The following is a 17,188-nucleotide window of genomic DNA, read 5'->3' on the forward strand; positions in this document are numbered from 1 at the left end:
ATTTCAAAGTAGGTTTTGAGCACTTAGCCCCTTGGGCATGAGGAAAAGAGATGAGCTGATTGATGCCCCTTCCTGGATTTGTCTCTGTTGTAGCCTAAGAGACCCCAAACACCCCTTAGAATACTCATCCTTCTCTATCATTCCCAGTCCTCCAGCTCCTCACCAAAAACCTCCCGGACAGAAAAGGGTAGAGTTGCTTTTAGGGGGTGTATATAACCCACACATGCACATGCTCTCCATGAAAAGCATCATTGTGCTGGCAAGGGGAGAAATGAGCTCTTAATTTCATCACCACATTCACTGAGTGAGTGCCTCTGATGTACATTTGTTCAGTTCAGTAGTTTTTTCAGTCATGTCCAACTTTTCGTGAACCCATTTAAGGTTTTATCGGCTGGAGCAGTTTGCTATTTCTTTCTCCAGTTCATCTGATAGATGAAGAAACTGAGGTAAATAGAGTTAAATGACTTGCCCAGGGTCACACAGTAAGTATCTAAGGCCAGATTTTAGCTCAAGTTTTCCTGACTCCAGGCCTGGCACTCTATTCTTTGCTCCACCTAGCTCCTCATCTGATGTACACACACACACACACACACACACACACACACACACACACAAACGTAACCAATTGGCAAACATTTATTAAGCACCTACTATGTGGAACAGAGGCACTGGGTTTAGGAACAGGAATACAAAGGGGAGAGGTAATTGGTCCCGATCCTCAGAGGTTATGTCCTAATGGGAAAGGAAGAGACACGTGTGTAAGGTAATTGACTAGCTGGCATGGAATAAAAAAATTCACATAGAAGGTAGCACTTGAGCATTAAGCCATCTATCGGTTCTCAGAGGCAGAGATGACGAGGGAATATATCCAGGGCACGGGAGAAAGCTACAACAAAGGTAATGAAGTAAGCTGGAATCAGGCTGACCTAGTCTAAGGCCCAGAACTACTTTAATCCAGTTCACATACAAGTCCAGATATCACCCCATGATGTCGCTGATGCTCTTTGAAAACTAAAGATGAACAACCAACCAGCCCGGACCACAGTCAATCAGTTCAACCAGCATTAATGAAGTACTTGCTACGTGCCAGGCACCCCGCTGGCAATCCAAAGAAGGGCAAAACCAATGCCTGACCTTAAGGAGCTTCCACTCTGACGGGGCAGACCACATGTACTTAGCTAGGTTAATACATACATACACTACAGAAACAGTAGATGGAAGAGAAGCTCAGATGGGAAGATATTAGGGGCTGGGAGGGACCAACAGAAGGTCCTACCCACAGAAGGTAGGATCTGAGCCAAGTCTTAAAGGAAGCTATGGAAAATAAAACCAGGGGTAAGGAAGGAGAGCATTCTAGGCATGGTGGACAGCCTGACACGGCGCTGTGATATGGAGGATATGGAGAGGGGATACTGGGATATAGAAGGCATGAAGATGCGCTGTGGAGGGTTCTGTTTAAGGAGTTCCAAATGGGCCAGTGCTGCTGGACTGCAGAGTGTGTAGAGCATAAGAAGACTAGAAAGGAAGAAAGGGGCCAGGCTATGAAGAGCTTTAAATGTCCAACAATGGACTTTCTACTTTCTCCAGGATCAAATATAGAGTCAGTGGGATTTGGGGTCATGCTTTAACAAAACCACTTTGGCAGCTGAGTGGAGGACAAACTGGAGCAGGAAGAGACTCAAAGCAGAGAGACTAGTGCAAAGACAATTGCAACAGTCCAGGTGAAAGGTGATGAGGGCCTGAACCAGGGCAGTGGTTGTAGGAATAGAGAGAAAGGAGCATAGAGGAGACAGATGTTGGGAAAGTAGGAATGACCAGATCTGGCCAAGGATTGGATAAGTGGAGTTGAGTGGGAGTGAGGAGCTGAGGATGCCATTGGGGCTGGGAACCTGGGTGAGGGAGAGGATGATGGTGCTCTTCACTGCAAAGGGGGAGTCTGGAGGAGGGGAAGGGCTTTGGAGAAAAAGAGAATGACGACAGGAAACAGACATGTCTCATCCTCAAGGAATTCAAGTCCTCAGGTAGAGTAGGATGGCTTACACAATATACACCTTCCTCCCCAATTCATGTTTCTCCTGATTACAAAATTGATTATGATCTTCAGATGACTTTTCCAAACACCACTCCCTCCCCTAGAAAATATTCTGCGACTCCTACATTCCTTTTCCAGTTCTGTTCTTTAAAAAGCTGGGTGAAAGAAACAAAGACCGTGGCAGGTCTGTCCCCCAATGAGTCAACCTTGTCATCACATCAAGATATTCAAACTTATCCTGAGAAAGATGCAAACCTTGGAGAGGGAGGGACTAGGAGTAGGGAAGGGGGAAGGAGCAGGGGACAGAAGAGAGGAGGGGGGGGTTGGAGAAGAGAGAGGGGCAGAGACACACACACACACACACAGAAAGACACAGAGGAGAGAAAGTGTGTGTGTGTAGGGAATCTTGTTCTCTACAACCTTCAGAGAGTTAAAAAAAAAAAACCCACCACCACCTGGTTAAAAAGGGCACATGATTCAGGACATTGCCTGGCAGGTTCTTTGGCTGACATAATTCCTCCAGTTTCATTGGAAAGATTTTTCTAAATAGGCTGATTACTCCCAACCAACCAGGAAGAATCATGGGAAGGAGTTGTCTTTTGGCTGATCTAGAAAGAAGGTGGTGGTTGTTATTTTTCTTTCTCCCTCCCCTGCCTGAAACCTACAAACTATTTGTTGATTTGTTTTTAAAACATGTCATTTATTAACACCAAACCCAGATTCTCCCCTTGTGCAAGCCTGTATGAGTAACTACACATGAATTCTGATTCCCTCTTAAAAAATCAATGGAATAAAAATGGGAAAAGGACCTACATGTACAAAAACATTCACAGTAGCTCTTTCTGTGGTGGCAAAGAATCGGAAATTGAGGGGATGCCCTTCAACTGGGGAATGGCTGAACAAGTTGTGGCATATGAATGTAACGGGATACTGTTGTGCTATAAGAAATGATGAGCAGGCTGACTTCAGAAAAACCTGGAAAGACTTGTATGGACCGATACTGAGTGAAGTGAGTAGAACCAGGAGAACGCTGTACACAGTAATGTGCAGATGACTAACTTTGAGAGACTTAGCTCTTCTTAGCAATGCGAGGATCTAAGACATCTCCAAAAGTCTCATGATGGAAAATGCTATCGGTACAAGTTCGTTCTGCCTTTTAACCCAAAACAACTGGGAAGAGTTTGCCCTTACAATGCTCCACAGGCTGCTGGATAACACTTTAAGATGCCAGGTGGGAGAAAAGACATTTAATTTGAAGCATAAATAACCAGGCTGATGAGGGGAGTAGAAAGAAGCCACACCACCTTAGGAACAGCTGACACAAGTGAGGACGTGCTTGTCTGAACCACCACAGACCACAGTGGTCTCCAGATATCTGAAGGGCTGTCAGAGTGGGCAGTGTGATAGAGGGAAAAGAATATTGGCTCTGGAGTCGGAGGGCCTGGGTTCAAATTTAGACAAATCATTTCATTTCCGTGGAGCTCCACGTCCTCATTTGTAAAATGAGGGGATTGGATGAGATGGCCTCTGACAAAAAGGCAAATTTCACCTCAACATATGGCAAAAGTTTCCTAACAATCCGGAAGTAAAATGTGGTGCATTAAAATGAGTACTGGCCTGGAGTCAGCAAGGTCTGAGTTCAAATCCTACCTCAGACACTTACTAGCTGCCTGACCCTGGGCAAGTCACTTAGCCTTTCTTTGCCTCAGTTTGCTCAACTGTAAAATGGGTGGATAATAACAGTACCTACCTCATGAGAGTTGTTGTTAAGATCAAATGAGATGAAAATTGTAAAACTCTTAGCACAATGCCAGGCACACAGTAAGTGATTAATAAATACTTATTTCCTTCCTTCCTTCAGGACTAGAGGCTGAGAGGCAGCTTGGCACAGCAGAGGAAGAGAGCCTCGATGTCAGGAAAACCTGGGTTCAAATCCCACCTTTGGCTCATGCTGGCTGCGTGACCCTGGGCTAATCACTTAAACCTTCAGAGTCCTGGGCAATTTTCTAAGACAAATCTTAGAAACTCAGCAGGGAAAGTGCCAATCTACACTGGTAGAGGGGCTCCTCAGATCAATTAAATCGTGGGGCTCCAGCCTGTCCTGATCAGACCTGTCCCTGAAAGGCTGCAGGGCAGGAACTACAAGGTAACCACGGCTTAGGATCTGAATGCAGATTGGGCCAGATGGTCTCTAGCTCCTTCCAGCTCTAAATCTATGAACCAGATTTGGTGTCAGACAACGAGGCTCAAACCCTGGCTCTGCCACTTGCCACCTGTGTGACTTTGGTCAAGGTACAAGCCTCCCTGAGACTCAGTCTCCTCATCTGTAAAATGAGGGGGTTAGACCAGATGGCCACTCAGGTTCCTTCCATAGGCCTATGAACTGCTCCCAGGGATCCCATTATACCAGGCTTCTGATTCTTGCTACTATTAACAGTATTTCAGGAGCCCATTAAAAAAGACAAGGAGTATTTTTATAATACAAAAATTCTTGGTTCTCTCCCTGAGTTAACAGTTAACAAGGGTTCCTAGTTGTCTAGGTCTTTCCTTTCTTGTTATTGTCCAGGTAGGGGATTTATTTAGATATGGAGGTTAGGAGAACCCGGCTTCCATGTAACCTTGACAACAGCACCTTTTCCAGAGGGACCAGGCACAATGGAAGCCAAGCTGTTTGGCAGGGCCCCTGAATTGCTGTTTGAAGGGAAGGCCGTTCCAGAGCCTCCTGGCCTAACTGGGGCTCTCTGTTCCAGGCTTTCTGGTGTTGCTTGGAGTATCTTTTAATTGGCTGGCAAGGAGAATAACATGAAGCATCTGGGTGGCAACAAGAATCTGCAAAATGCTCTTGCACCCACTATGTCATTTCATCCTATCTACAGGAGGCAGGGCTCGTATTACTGACCTCATCTTATGTGTGCAGAAGAGGGAGAGGTTAAGTGCTTAGCCCCAAGGTACATAACCACCAAATGGTGGCCCCCTGAACAGAGCTCAGATCTTCTTACGTCCTCTAGTGCTCTCCCCAGCCCCATCCCTGCTGCTCCTCCTCAATCACAGAAATGAAGTTTTTCAAATATTTTAAATTTGGGAGAAAGTTTAAAAAGAACCATTTAGATTTTCATTCTGATTGTGAGTTCTAGCTCAAAATTAAACATAACCAGGAAGGTTTCCAATAAGATTAAATTTCAACTGGCACTCCTGATTGTCCACCCCCCCTCCCCTTTAGCTTATAAAAACTCAAAACAACCTCTTTTTTTTTTTTTTCCTCTTATTGGCTTAGGATGGGAGTAGGTGAAGAATCAGGTGACACCAGCTAGGATTTTTGTTCAAGTGTTTTGGCCAATTTCATTGGGACAGGGAGCTCCCTCTACCAATGCCAATTAGCACCCCTCCTGAAATTTCAATTTAGAGTCTTAGGAAGCTGCCTAGTGCACTAGCCTAAAGTCAGGACGGGGCTTGGTCAGCATTACCCAAGTCAGTATGGATCTCAGGCAAGAGAGGAACCCAGGTCAACCCGATTCTGAGGTCAGCTTCCTTTCCACTAAACAATACAATCTCTAGCAGCTAGGTCACTGGTACAAAACCAATACATTTAAATAAATAATCAAGTATTTATTAAGGACCTACTCACTGTTAGATGATGGATATGCAGATTAAAAAGAAGGAAACCATGCCTACTATGGAGGAATAAGGTATACTCACTTATTAACGTTCAGTCAGAGAATATAAGAGCTGGCCTCAGGGAGCTTTAACTCCACCTCTGATGGTTGTTAGCTGTGTGACCTTGGACAAGTGACTTGTCCACTCTGTGCCTCAGTTTCCTCATGTACAATGGAGATAATACTTTTCAGGGTTGTTGTATGGCTCAAATGAGTTGTAAAGTACTTTACAAAGCCTGAAGTGCCATAAATCTGGCTTCAAACCTGGGTTCTGACATTTATATTCTAAATAGGCAGTCAGTCTTCTTCTGGACTAAATGTCCCTGTCTGTAAAATGAGGTAACTGTTCGAGATCAGAGATGGCCACATGTCGTCCCCCCCCGCAACACTTCTGAGTGTTACCTGAACCAGATTAAAATGTAAACTCTGTATGTTTAGTGGCCCTGTTTGTAGTTGAGTTTGACCCTACTAGTCTAGATGACCTTCCAAGGTCCATTCTAACAGTAACTCTCAACCTAAATGCTTGAGGGTTGGATAAAACATAGCTTAAAACAATCTTTAAGAAAAAAGGGCTTATGTTTAACCTGACTCCCCTATTCTCCTCCCAAATCCCAAGGTCACACCTCTTACCCTTGTCCTAGGCAAGACTATTTCATGTTAACTGCATGGCATCCTGGAAACAACCCTGAGAAATGGACATGAGAGGACCTCTTCATATCCTGGCACTGTTCTCTATTACCCATCTGTCCCTGGCCAAGTCTCTTCACTTGTCTGGGTCTCGGTTCCTCCTCTGTAAAGTGAGAACACTTGGTCTAGATCAGTTCTTCTTAAACTGTGGCTCTCAACCCCACACGAGGTCATGAAACAATGTGGGGTTCGTGAAAAACTTGGCAACAATAAAAGGTTTTTAAATGGGCAACGACCAAAAATAAATTCAAACTCAAACACGTAATGAATCCGAGCCGTTTGTGGCAGCCTGGGACTTCACTGCAGCCTTGGTTCTGAACACACCACGTGGGCACTTTATACTGCATGTGCAGTCATACCACTCAACGCCAACAAATGCAGCCAGAAACACCTTGGCTCAGATTCGAGACTATTGTGTTTAATAAATCATAAAATTATATGTATACTAAAGAATTATTTTAAAATATTTCTTTATGATTTATTATCTGTAAATGTTTCATATACCTATATGCACTGGGTCACGCAAAAATTTCTCAGGCAAAAAGGGGTCATGAGTGGAAAAAGTTTAAGAAGCATTGGTCTAGTTGGCCTTGAAGGCCCCTTTCCATCTCAACAGCAATGCAAGCTTACGAATGTCTCCCTTCATATATGGAGCCTCCTGTAAGGAGTCATGTATGTGGAGTTTCCATCTGGGCCAAAGGCTCTCCTCATCTCCCCAAACGGAAGAGAAAACACAGGCTTTTAAGACACTGGGTTATTCTACTCACTCGGATACCATGAAGTACTGTTTGTTTTAAAAGAATCTCAGCTGAAGGCTTGGGACAGCTTCAGGGCAACACCTGAGAAGTAGTTATTAAGTGATAAATACAGATGAACATTGTAGAAGAGAAAGGAAACCAGGGAGGAGGGGGAGGCTGTAACTTAAATCGAGTCACTTACTGGCTGCACCTGATTGTACACTTCAGAAAGTAAGTTGGTTCTATAGCGTTTGGGAGATAGAAAGGACATTAGAGAGTATCTAATCCAATTCCTTTCATTTTCCAGATGAAGAAAAATGAGGCCTAGAAAAACTTAAGTGACTTATCCAAGGTCACACTTCCTTCAGGTCTTGGCTAAAATCCTACTTTCTTCAAAAAGCTTCCTCCAACCTCCCCTTAATGCTAGTCTTTTCCCCCTGTTACCCCTAATTTACCGTGTGTGTGTGTGTGTGTGTGTGTGTGTGTGTGTATCTTATCTGTAAATAGGTATTTTGCATGTTGTCCCCCCCCAATAGATTATAAACTCCCTGAGAGCAGGGATTGAGGTTTTCCTCCCCTAACTTTGTATTTCCTGTATATGGCACAGGATCTGGTACCCAGAAGGCATCTAATAAATGTTTGTTGACTATGATCCAGAAAGAAGGGAATTTCAAGGAATAAGGGCACAAACAATGGGATATTTCCTAGGGAAAATTTATATTCCTTGACTTCTCCATGATGAGAAACCAGGTGCCCATGATGAAAAAGTCAGGAGAAACAGAGGGGCGGAGGACATGACAAGATGCCGCCTTGTACTCCTTTAGAAACTCTGCATGTTGCAATGGCACAGCAAGTTTTGTGCAAACACGTCCTTCTTCCTTGAAAATAGATCATGCCCTAATACCATGTACATTTCAAGGCCTTTGCCCAATGTAGGAACTGACCCAGTTTCTTTCACTATTGCAGGCTGAAATCTAAGCTTTGAAGTTACTGCAGGACTCTATTGTATGTGGACACAAAGTTAATACTGTAAATTGTAAACATCTCTAATAAACAGAAGCACTTCTCATTGTCCATTAATTAAATGGAGATGGGAATATTTTAAGAGAATCCTTTCTGTAGGATGCCCCAGGGCACAAAATACTGACAATGGAGTCAGAGGATTTGGGTTCAAACCCCAGTTGACTTGAGACAAGTCACTTAGCCTCCACGGGCCTCAGTTTCAGCATTTACATAATAATAGTGAACATTTACATAGCACCTACTATGTTCTGGGCACTATGCTAAATACCTTTTACAGTTATGATCTCATCTGATTCTGATAACCTTGGGAGGGGAGTGTTGTTATTATCCCCCATTTTACAGTTGAGGAAACTGAGGCACACAGAAGTTCAGCGACTTGTCCTGGGTCATACAGCTAATAAGTTCCTGAAGCCAAATTTGAAGTCAGGTCTTTCTGAGGTCAGTCCCAGTGCTCTACTATGCTCGTGGCTGCCTGTAATGAGGGGACCGGACGAGATAGCCTCTGAGGACCTCTGCATCTCTGCCCTCGACTGAAATGGGAGTCAGGGGTGCTGTGGTAGACTGTGGTCAACTGATGTCCTCTCTCTTTCTTTCAATTTCTCTGCTTCCGATAAAGAAACTATGTCTTACTGCTTATTTACAAGAACAAGAAAAGATACTGTCTGCTCATTTGTAAGGAAATAAATTAGGTTTAGTAACTCACTTTTTATAAAGTAGCTGTGTGAAATCCTCAAATGAAAAGGGCTTCTGAAATACAAAGTAAAATCATCATTTCTGCATTGGTATTTGTTAATCTATTTTAAGTAATAATAAAAAAATGAATTCATCTCCTGTTCAATGCCACTCTCAATCAGATTAAACATACCAAAGAATCCAATGGCTGGCTCAGTCTGGATTTTCTCCCTCACTCTCCCCCAAATGCCTACAGTATAAAGGCCAAACTCGTTGGCTGGGTGTTCAAGGCAACCCCTGCCCGCCCCCCCCCCCCAACAGCACCCCTCCTCCATCTTTACGTGATCCTCCACTACTCAATACAAAAATCTAAAACTTCAAGCAGGAATTCCTGTTCAAATTAGTCACTGGCTTAGCTAGACCCTTGCTATCTGTCATAAATGGTGAAGCAAAGAGGGTCAATTTCAATCCCAATCTAGGCAGTCCTAGAATAGATTTCTTATTGTGAGATAAGATTTTTTTCATAGCTATTTAGGTATAATCTTTACAGAACTTCTGAGGAAGCCTTTAAGAAAGTTATCAGACAAAGGATTTTATAATCTTGGATTAAGAATTTTGCTATCGTTTAATTTTCGATCCAGACTCATCCTTTCATTGGGGTAAGGGATTCCTGGTGAGAAAATTCCCTCTCCCATTGCATACCTGCCCCTGTTCTGCAAATTATAGCTTTAGAGAGCTGCTGGTTAGCTGAATGGAGAAGCAGCCTGCCCAGGGTCCCACCACCAGAAACTAGCAAAGGCTCTACTTCAACTCACATCTCCTTAAGAAATTCTAAGGCAGGCTCTCAAGCTCATTTATTTACTGGGGGAAAACAAACAAACAAACAAACAAACAAATGAAATTGCATATAGCTCCAGCTTTTAGTAGCTCTAAAGAGAAACAAACCTGTTATCCTCTGGGAAGGACAATGAGTCTGCAGTGCAAAAAGTAGACCTAGGATGAAGTACTGATGTTGCAAGGGCTCTCTCGCTTCTTCTGATCAGCTAACACACTCTAAGCAAACCACGTAAACTTGGAGTCTTCTAGTCACCTTCTCTGAGCCTGTAACATTGATTTATAGCTCACTGTTGGCTTATAAATACATGAGGGACTTGGCTGCAGCTACCCTTTCACACTGACTGTCTCCAGACTCCCAGAAAGCCAGAACTCCCTGATGGGACAAATGTAACAATGAGTAATTCATTTATCTCATACATTTCCTCTAAGGAATACAAAGTATTTTTATACATCTTGATGCTGGGAGGCCCAACTGGTGACTTCTCCATTCCATGGCTTTTCAAGGCTGGGTGAGAACATATGTGAGATAACAGTCAACAATAGAGTAACAATTTTACTGATGATGAACTGAGATTGTTGCTGAAGAAAGCACAATGTTCTTCCAACAGGGAGGACAAGTCAGGGAGGGAAAAACCAAATTGCTACATATTTACCTCAAGTCCCTCAGCATCTTTCCTCTGAATTATTGTTTCCTACTTCTTGTCTCCCCCTTCTCCAAGCCATCTACCACATGACCAAAATTAATCTTCCAAAGCTATGAGGGCGGCTTGCCTGCTCAAGGATCATCAATGGCTCTCTATTGCCTCTGGGACAAACCACAAATTCCTTCAGCCTGGCATTTACAGCCCTTCACAGTCTAACTCTAACCTATTTTACTTTATTCACCTTCACACATTTTCCATTCTACCAAACTGACCTACTAGCTGGTCCCTCAAACTCCGCATTCTTTCTCCCAGTTCTTTATCTTTATAGATCACAACCAAAATTCACTCCCTCCATTTTCATTTCTTACAATCCTTTGATTTTCTCAAGGCTCAGCTCAAGGGTCACCTCTTAGAGGAGTCTTGATCCCCTGCCTTATCTGTTAGGGAACTACAAGGAAGGAGTAAGTCCTGTCAATAAATTGTCCCCACGATAGAATGGAAGCTTGAGGGTAGGGACTGGATTTCGTTTTTTTTTCCTTTGTATCCTGGGCATCTTGAACAATACATCTTGCTCATAGCAAGCATTTAGGGAAAGGAAGGGGAATCCACGTTTATGTGGTGCCTACTATGTGCCAGGCATTATGCTAAGTGCTATACAACTATTACCTCTTTTGAGCCTTTAATAAAAGTTTGTTAAATTGAACTGAATTGAACTGGACTTTCTCAAAGTACTTCTGGCAAGACAATTCCTTTTAAGAGCTCTGGGTAGACCGTGGCCGTGAATGTTGGGAAAGCCATTCCTTCCCCTTTGCCCAACTGGCCACAGAGAGAGAAAGCTGAAAAGCAGCCCATTACAGATGATTTTCTTAGGGAAGGAAGGTTGGCTTGGCTGGCAAGATTGGGGGAGGAGGGGCAATGATATTATCATGGAGACCTGAGAACTCCTGGCTAGGGGGAAGATAGAGCCAGGCTGACTCTGTTGCTATGGTTTATTGCCAAAGCTCCCAACAGAGATTGCTTCTGACTGATCAAGCCAGTCCCACACCAGCCTGAAGAACCAGTTCTGGAAGATCCCTTCTGAGTAATGTTTAAGACAACAAAACCACCTGGAAAAAGCCGGCATGAATAATGGCTCTTGGAGGCAGGGCCAAACCACCTTAACCACCCCCATTTCCCACGTAATGTAATGACAGGGAAGAATGAGAACTGGAATTCATTGGTGAGGAAATTCCCTCTACCAATACAGATGGGGATCTTCTCTGCAATTTATTTTCTCAACTGCATGCAGACTTGCCCAGGGTCACACTGTCACTACATGTCAAAGGCAGGGCTTGAACTCGGGTCTTTCTGGGTTTAAGGCCAACTCTCTATCCATCATGCTGCCCTGCCTCTCAATAGAAGAAAAGCTGACATTTACATATGATTTTAAAGTGGTAAGTGCTATTATCTCCATTTTACAGGTGAAAAAACTGAGGTGCAGGGAGATCAAGTGACTTCCCAAGGGTCATGTAGTATATAATCCCTGTGTAAGGTAGGACTCAAAGTCTGGGGCACCACAGAAAAAGTCCATGAATCAAATAATGCCATGCTATCATCTTATTTCAGATGATATCAGTGTTTCTCAAAACTACACTGTGTGAGTATACTTTCTTTCTTTCTTTCTTTTTTTTTTTTTTGGCTAGGCAATGGGGTTAAGTGACTTACCCAGGGTCACACAGCTAGTAAGTGTTATGTGTCTGAGGCTGGATTTGAACTTAGGTCCTCCTGAATCCAGGGCCAGTGCTCTATCCACTGCACCACCTAGCTGCCCCCTTGAGTATACTTTATGTCAGGCCACTACCCACATGACAAATCAAATTTAGCTCCAGAGACTGCATTCCCACTTCCACCCTTCTGCCACTTTTCATTCAGGATGGTGATACCAGAAGTCATCACTGCAGGCACCCCCAAACCCCCAAAACGAAACAAAACACAGATACTCTGACACACACATGCTCTCTCTCTGTCTTTCTGTCTCTCATATTGCTCCCTGTCCTCTCCCAGAACATAAGCTGCTTGAGGGCAGGGGCTTAACTATTTTTATCACTATGTCCCCAGTACCTAGCATAAGACCTGTCATGTAATTAGTGCTTAAAGAACATGTGTTGGGGCAGCTAGGTGGCACAGTGGATAGAGCATCGGCCCTGAAGTCAGGAGGACCTGAGTTCACATCTGGCCTCAGACCAAACACTTGACACTTACTAGCTGTGTGACCCTTGGCAAGTCACTTAACCCCAATTGTCTCAAAAAAAAAAAAAAAAAAAAACATGTGTTGACCAATACGAATTCCCCAAATTCTCTAATTAGATTAGGCAGTCTATCCAGCAAAAATGGAACAAAATAAAAACCCAGAATCCACCCAGGAATTACTAAGACAGCAAGGTCTTAGGAGGTCCATTTGGTATCTGGGCAGAACTCTCAAGCACAGAAGGTCCAAGTGTTCACTGGCAATGGCAGAAGGGCAGGCAAGGGCCAAATGCCACCCTGGGGCATGAGGCAAGGCACAGGGTGAGGAAGGAGTAAGACTAGGTCTATTAAACCAGGGCAGTGAAGTGAGAAGCTGGATAGGCAACCTCCAGGGAAGGTATGTGGGTAGGGCAAGCAGCAAGATGGGGAGTGGAGAGGAGAGGGCCTCCTACCAGGCCAGAGAAGGAAGGAAGTTAAGATCAAAGCATTGAGGAAGCAATCAGACTAGGAATGATGTGTACCATTCTTTTTCTTTTTGAAGGATTAATAAAATACGAAACAAGGAGACAAAGGAAAGTTAGATATGAGAAAAATGAACGGAAACTTAGAATGAGAGGCTGTTTTTCTTCAAGTTGATGTCTGGGTCCTGACAGAGACCTGTCCTCCTACTTGCTGGATCACAGCTTCTTCCCGGCATCCCCCACCCCCAAACCTCATTTTTAGAGCAAGGGCCAGAGTTAAGATGAAAACCAGTGACTTCCTCCTCCTCCTCCCAATCCAAAAATAGGAGTCCTATATACTAAGTTTAAACTCTCAGTGTTCAAGTCTCAAAGTATAAGACAGGGCAATAAGCATTTATTAAGTACTTACTACATGTTTGCCACTGTGCTAGGCACAACAGAGGCAAGACTATATATGGTGAATAAAAATGGAATTCTCTCCCACCTTTGGCCCAAGGCCAGCTCTGTGAAGGGGGGTACAGACAGACCTTTATCCCATAAATGAATGATACCTAGCTTAGATATCACTTGATATACTCTTCATGAGTATGGAGAGGTCAGGTATGATGGCTGCCCAGTTGTGAAGGGACTTGGGGCAGGGAGGACAATGAGAACAAAGCTGATGGAATTTTGCCAGTGGATTTCCAGCTACTCCCTCCCATACAGGGTTTTTCGAAGAAGTACATTCTGATCTCCTCAAAGAAATACATGTGGGTGGGGAGAAATTTCTTAGGTTTATTTTCACACCAGTCTTAAAGGTAGAACTACATTATGAAGGCTGGTGTCAGGGGGTAGAAGAGTGAGAAATGAAACTCTTATTAACTAGGTAAATACATCTGGCCAAATCTAAGTACCCAGGCATTTTACAGTGCAAGGAGTTCTTACTGTATTTATAGGCATATATTTATGTTGTTATTATGTTATTATATAATAATGGTTAAGATTTACACAGCACCTACTGTGTGCCAGGCACTGTGCTCAGCACTTTACAATTATCTCATTTTATCTTCACAATAACCCTGGGAAGTAGGTGCTTTTATTATTCCCATTTTACAGATGAGGAAACTAAGGCAACAGAGGTGAGGTGACTTTTCCAGGGTCAAACGGCTAGAGAGTGTCTGAAGGATTAGATTTTTATTTGAATCGTACTTTTTAAGGAGTTTCTACCTCCTATTTCCAGCCTCATTATACATCATTCCCTTCCAAGGACCTATGCATTTTTTAGTCCAATTAAACTGGCGTTCCTGCTGTTCCTCATAACCTTTGGATGACTCCCTCCTCACCTTTGTCTCTTGACAATCTCTGGCTTGATTCAGACTCAGCTCAAACTTCTGCAGGAGACCTTTCCTGCCACACCCCTGAAGGTTAGCCTGTATGTTTTGTACATTCCTATATATGTACATACAGTGCAACTTAGGTGACACAGTCCAGGCCTGAGCAGGAAGACTCATCTTCATGAGTTCAAATCTGGCCTGAGATACTTACTGGTTGTAAGACCCTAGGTAAGTCACTTAACCTTGTTTGACTCAGTTTCCTCAACTGTAAAATGAGCTAGAGAAGGAAATGGCAAACCACTCCAGTATCTCTGCCAAGAAAACCCCAAACAGGGTTACAAAGAGTTGTACATAACTGAAGATGACTGAACTGAATATATGTACATGTTGTCTGTACCATTAGCATGTAGACTCTTTGAATGAATAGAACATTGACATTGTAAAACAAGCAAACAGTTCTGAAGGACTTAAGAACTCTGAAGACAATGATCAATCACAACTCCAGAAAAGGCTCTTTAGGCTGGGGGTTTGGGGTAGGGGTTGAGGGGGAAGTGGGAGGGAGGAAAAAAGTTTGATTTTTTTAAAAAGAAAATTTAATTAAAAAAAAAAAACAAACCATGAGGCAAAGAAAGAATGGAAGCTCATTGAGGGCATTTTACTTTCAGTCTTGGGATCCCCAGTGCCTGGGACCTAGTAAATGTTTAATAAAAGCTTATTGGATTGGCTTAGATTCTTATCTCTAATACTGGTAGAGCACCACAGGTTTACAGCTGGAAGAGACCTTAGACATCATCTAGTACTAGCCCCCTCGTTTTGCAGATGGTGAAACTGAGGCCAAGAGAAAAAGTGACTTGCAGAAGGTTATACGGGTAGTAAGCAGCTGAACTGGGATGCTACTCCCACTCCCAATCCAGTGTTCTTTGAACTGTACCAAAATAAAGTCCGGAGATACCTACTCTAATCTCTACCGCTCATGGATAAACTATTATCTTGCAGTTTCTGGGAGATTTTAATGCTGCTTGCACCAAGAATTTTTTTTTCCCTGCTGAGACTAGTTATCCTTCCCACTAACTCTAAAATAACAAATGTTTCCTTTGGTTCTGGATCACAAGGAACTGTGGCCAACTAGTTACAAATAGCACTTTATTCAAGGCTTGTCCTTGGATCTCGCTACCTCTGATTGCTGGGGAACAGCACACAATGTCGATCAAAAAACCTGACTGCTTGTGGAGTTCAAGGGAGATGACCTTCTCTTCTTTTTGATAGAGAGGAGAGGGAGAGACATGCATTGACAGGAATGGAGGGGCAGACAGGGGAGGAGGAGAAGAGGAGAGGAATGGAGAGAGAGGAAGGGAAGGAGGAAAGGAGGAAGAGAAGAGTTTCCAGCTGGGTAAAATTCCATCTCATCTTTTGCCTCTTAAGCTTTATAGTCTGAATTTTGGCTGCCCAGTTAACCCATCTTGAATTTCTGACATTTTTCCCTCTGATCTAATACCATTGTTTTGTCCAACTTCATGTTTTTGTGGAACCAGTTGGCAAGGCTAGGCAAGTCTCCAGACTTTAAAATTTCAATTGACTAGAACTCTACTACCCAGAAACCCCAATAAACAGAATCTACCTCTCTATTTGACCTTTTTTTTTTAAAGAGGCAAATCACAAATAGAGCTATTATTTCAAATTTTCTAGTCCAATTTGAATCTGAGACCCAGAGTAATTTGCCCAAAGACTCACAGGTAGCAAGGAACAGAGTTGGGAATTGGACCCAGGTCCTCTGTAGATGTCAAATCCAGGGCATCCTTTGGATACCAAATCTGCTGTACCAACTTTTGATCCTTCAAATCAAGTAGGCAGTCATGTCAGAGATATTGTCAAAAATCAGTGTAGTCTGGTCAGTACAGCTGGAGGGCAATCTCTCACACCTTCTGCACCAACAGCTCTATCAAGGGTGGGATCAGGGCTCCAGGTCAGTGTTAGCTAAGCCCCTGGATAGCTTGTCATTCATTATAACAAAGGAAGGTGGGTAAGCTAGTTATTGCTACCAGAGAGACTTTGATAATTTAACACTCCCCCCACCTCACCCCATGGGAAACCTTGCTGCCACTCAGAATGGACAAGTATCCACTCAACTTCTAATCAATTATCCATTAATATTTTAACTTTCTCAGAATATTCCAAAACAGTCACTGAGCTTAACTGACTTATCCAGCAGCACATACACTCATTGGTCTCCTCACACTTCCTACCATTCTCATTTGATTTTTTTCCACAAAATATTATAAATTGTTCTGCAATACTCAGCTCAGATGAAGAGTTTGGCTGTGATACTGGATTAGTGTGTCTGCAGTCTGGCTTTTCCCTTGTAAAAGAAATAAAAATGCCTCAACTTAGCAGGAATCAAGAGCTCTGAGTTAATTCTTAGCTCCTATACATGGGAAGCATACTACTGCACATACCTTGCACAGGGCACTCCATTTCCCACCTCCATGGCTTAACTGGTTGGCCCTCATGCCTGGAATGGTCCCTCCTCACCTTCTCACTCCTGGCTTCCTGCAAGCCTTACCTCAATGCTCACCTGCTGCAGGAGGCCAGTCCTCCCAGCTGCTAGACTCTAGTAGCCAGAGCTCTCTCCTCAAAGGTTATCTTTCTATCTCTTTATATCTTTTATGTGAGAGGAGGAAGGAGCCACGTTGTCCCCTTCTCAGTTAAGTTCTTGGAGAGGCAAAATTGTTTGTGCCTTTCTTTTATTCCTCAGGGTTTTGTCCAGTGCCTGGAACTAGTACCAAGTGCTTAGTAAATGTGTGTTAATTGAATAATGATCCTGAAACATTGCAATTTACATGGTCCTCTGAGCACTCATATAATCCTATTTAGCATATTGACTCTACTTAGAAAGAAGAAAAGTG

At 43.3% G+C, this 17,188-nt stretch overlaps 1 protein-coding gene and 1 long non-coding RNA gene across 2 annotated transcripts in view; both read right to left on the reverse strand.

The window, feature by feature from the left end:
- LOC114053007 (E3 ubiquitin-protein ligase SIAH2) overlaps positions 1–17,188 on the reverse strand; it is a 30,287-nt gene that overhangs the window by 1,748 nt on the left and 11,351 nt on the right. The window lies entirely within an intron of this gene.
- LOC114053008 lies at positions 652–10,563 on the reverse strand. The gene is made up of 3 exons (XR_003570334.1): positions 9,750–10,563; positions 8,836–8,879; positions 652–732 (listed from the first exon to the last, which is right to left on the reverse strand). It is a non-coding gene; the product is annotated as an uncharacterized LOC114053008 (long non-coding RNA).

Source organism: Vombatus ursinus, unplaced genomic scaffold (assembly GCF_900497805.2).
Source record: "Vombatus ursinus unplaced genomic scaffold, bare-nosed wombat genome assembly UNPS02014810.1, whole genome shotgun sequence".
In the NCBI taxonomy this organism is placed as follows: Eukaryota; Metazoa; Chordata; class Mammalia; order Diprotodontia; family Vombatidae; genus Vombatus; species Vombatus ursinus.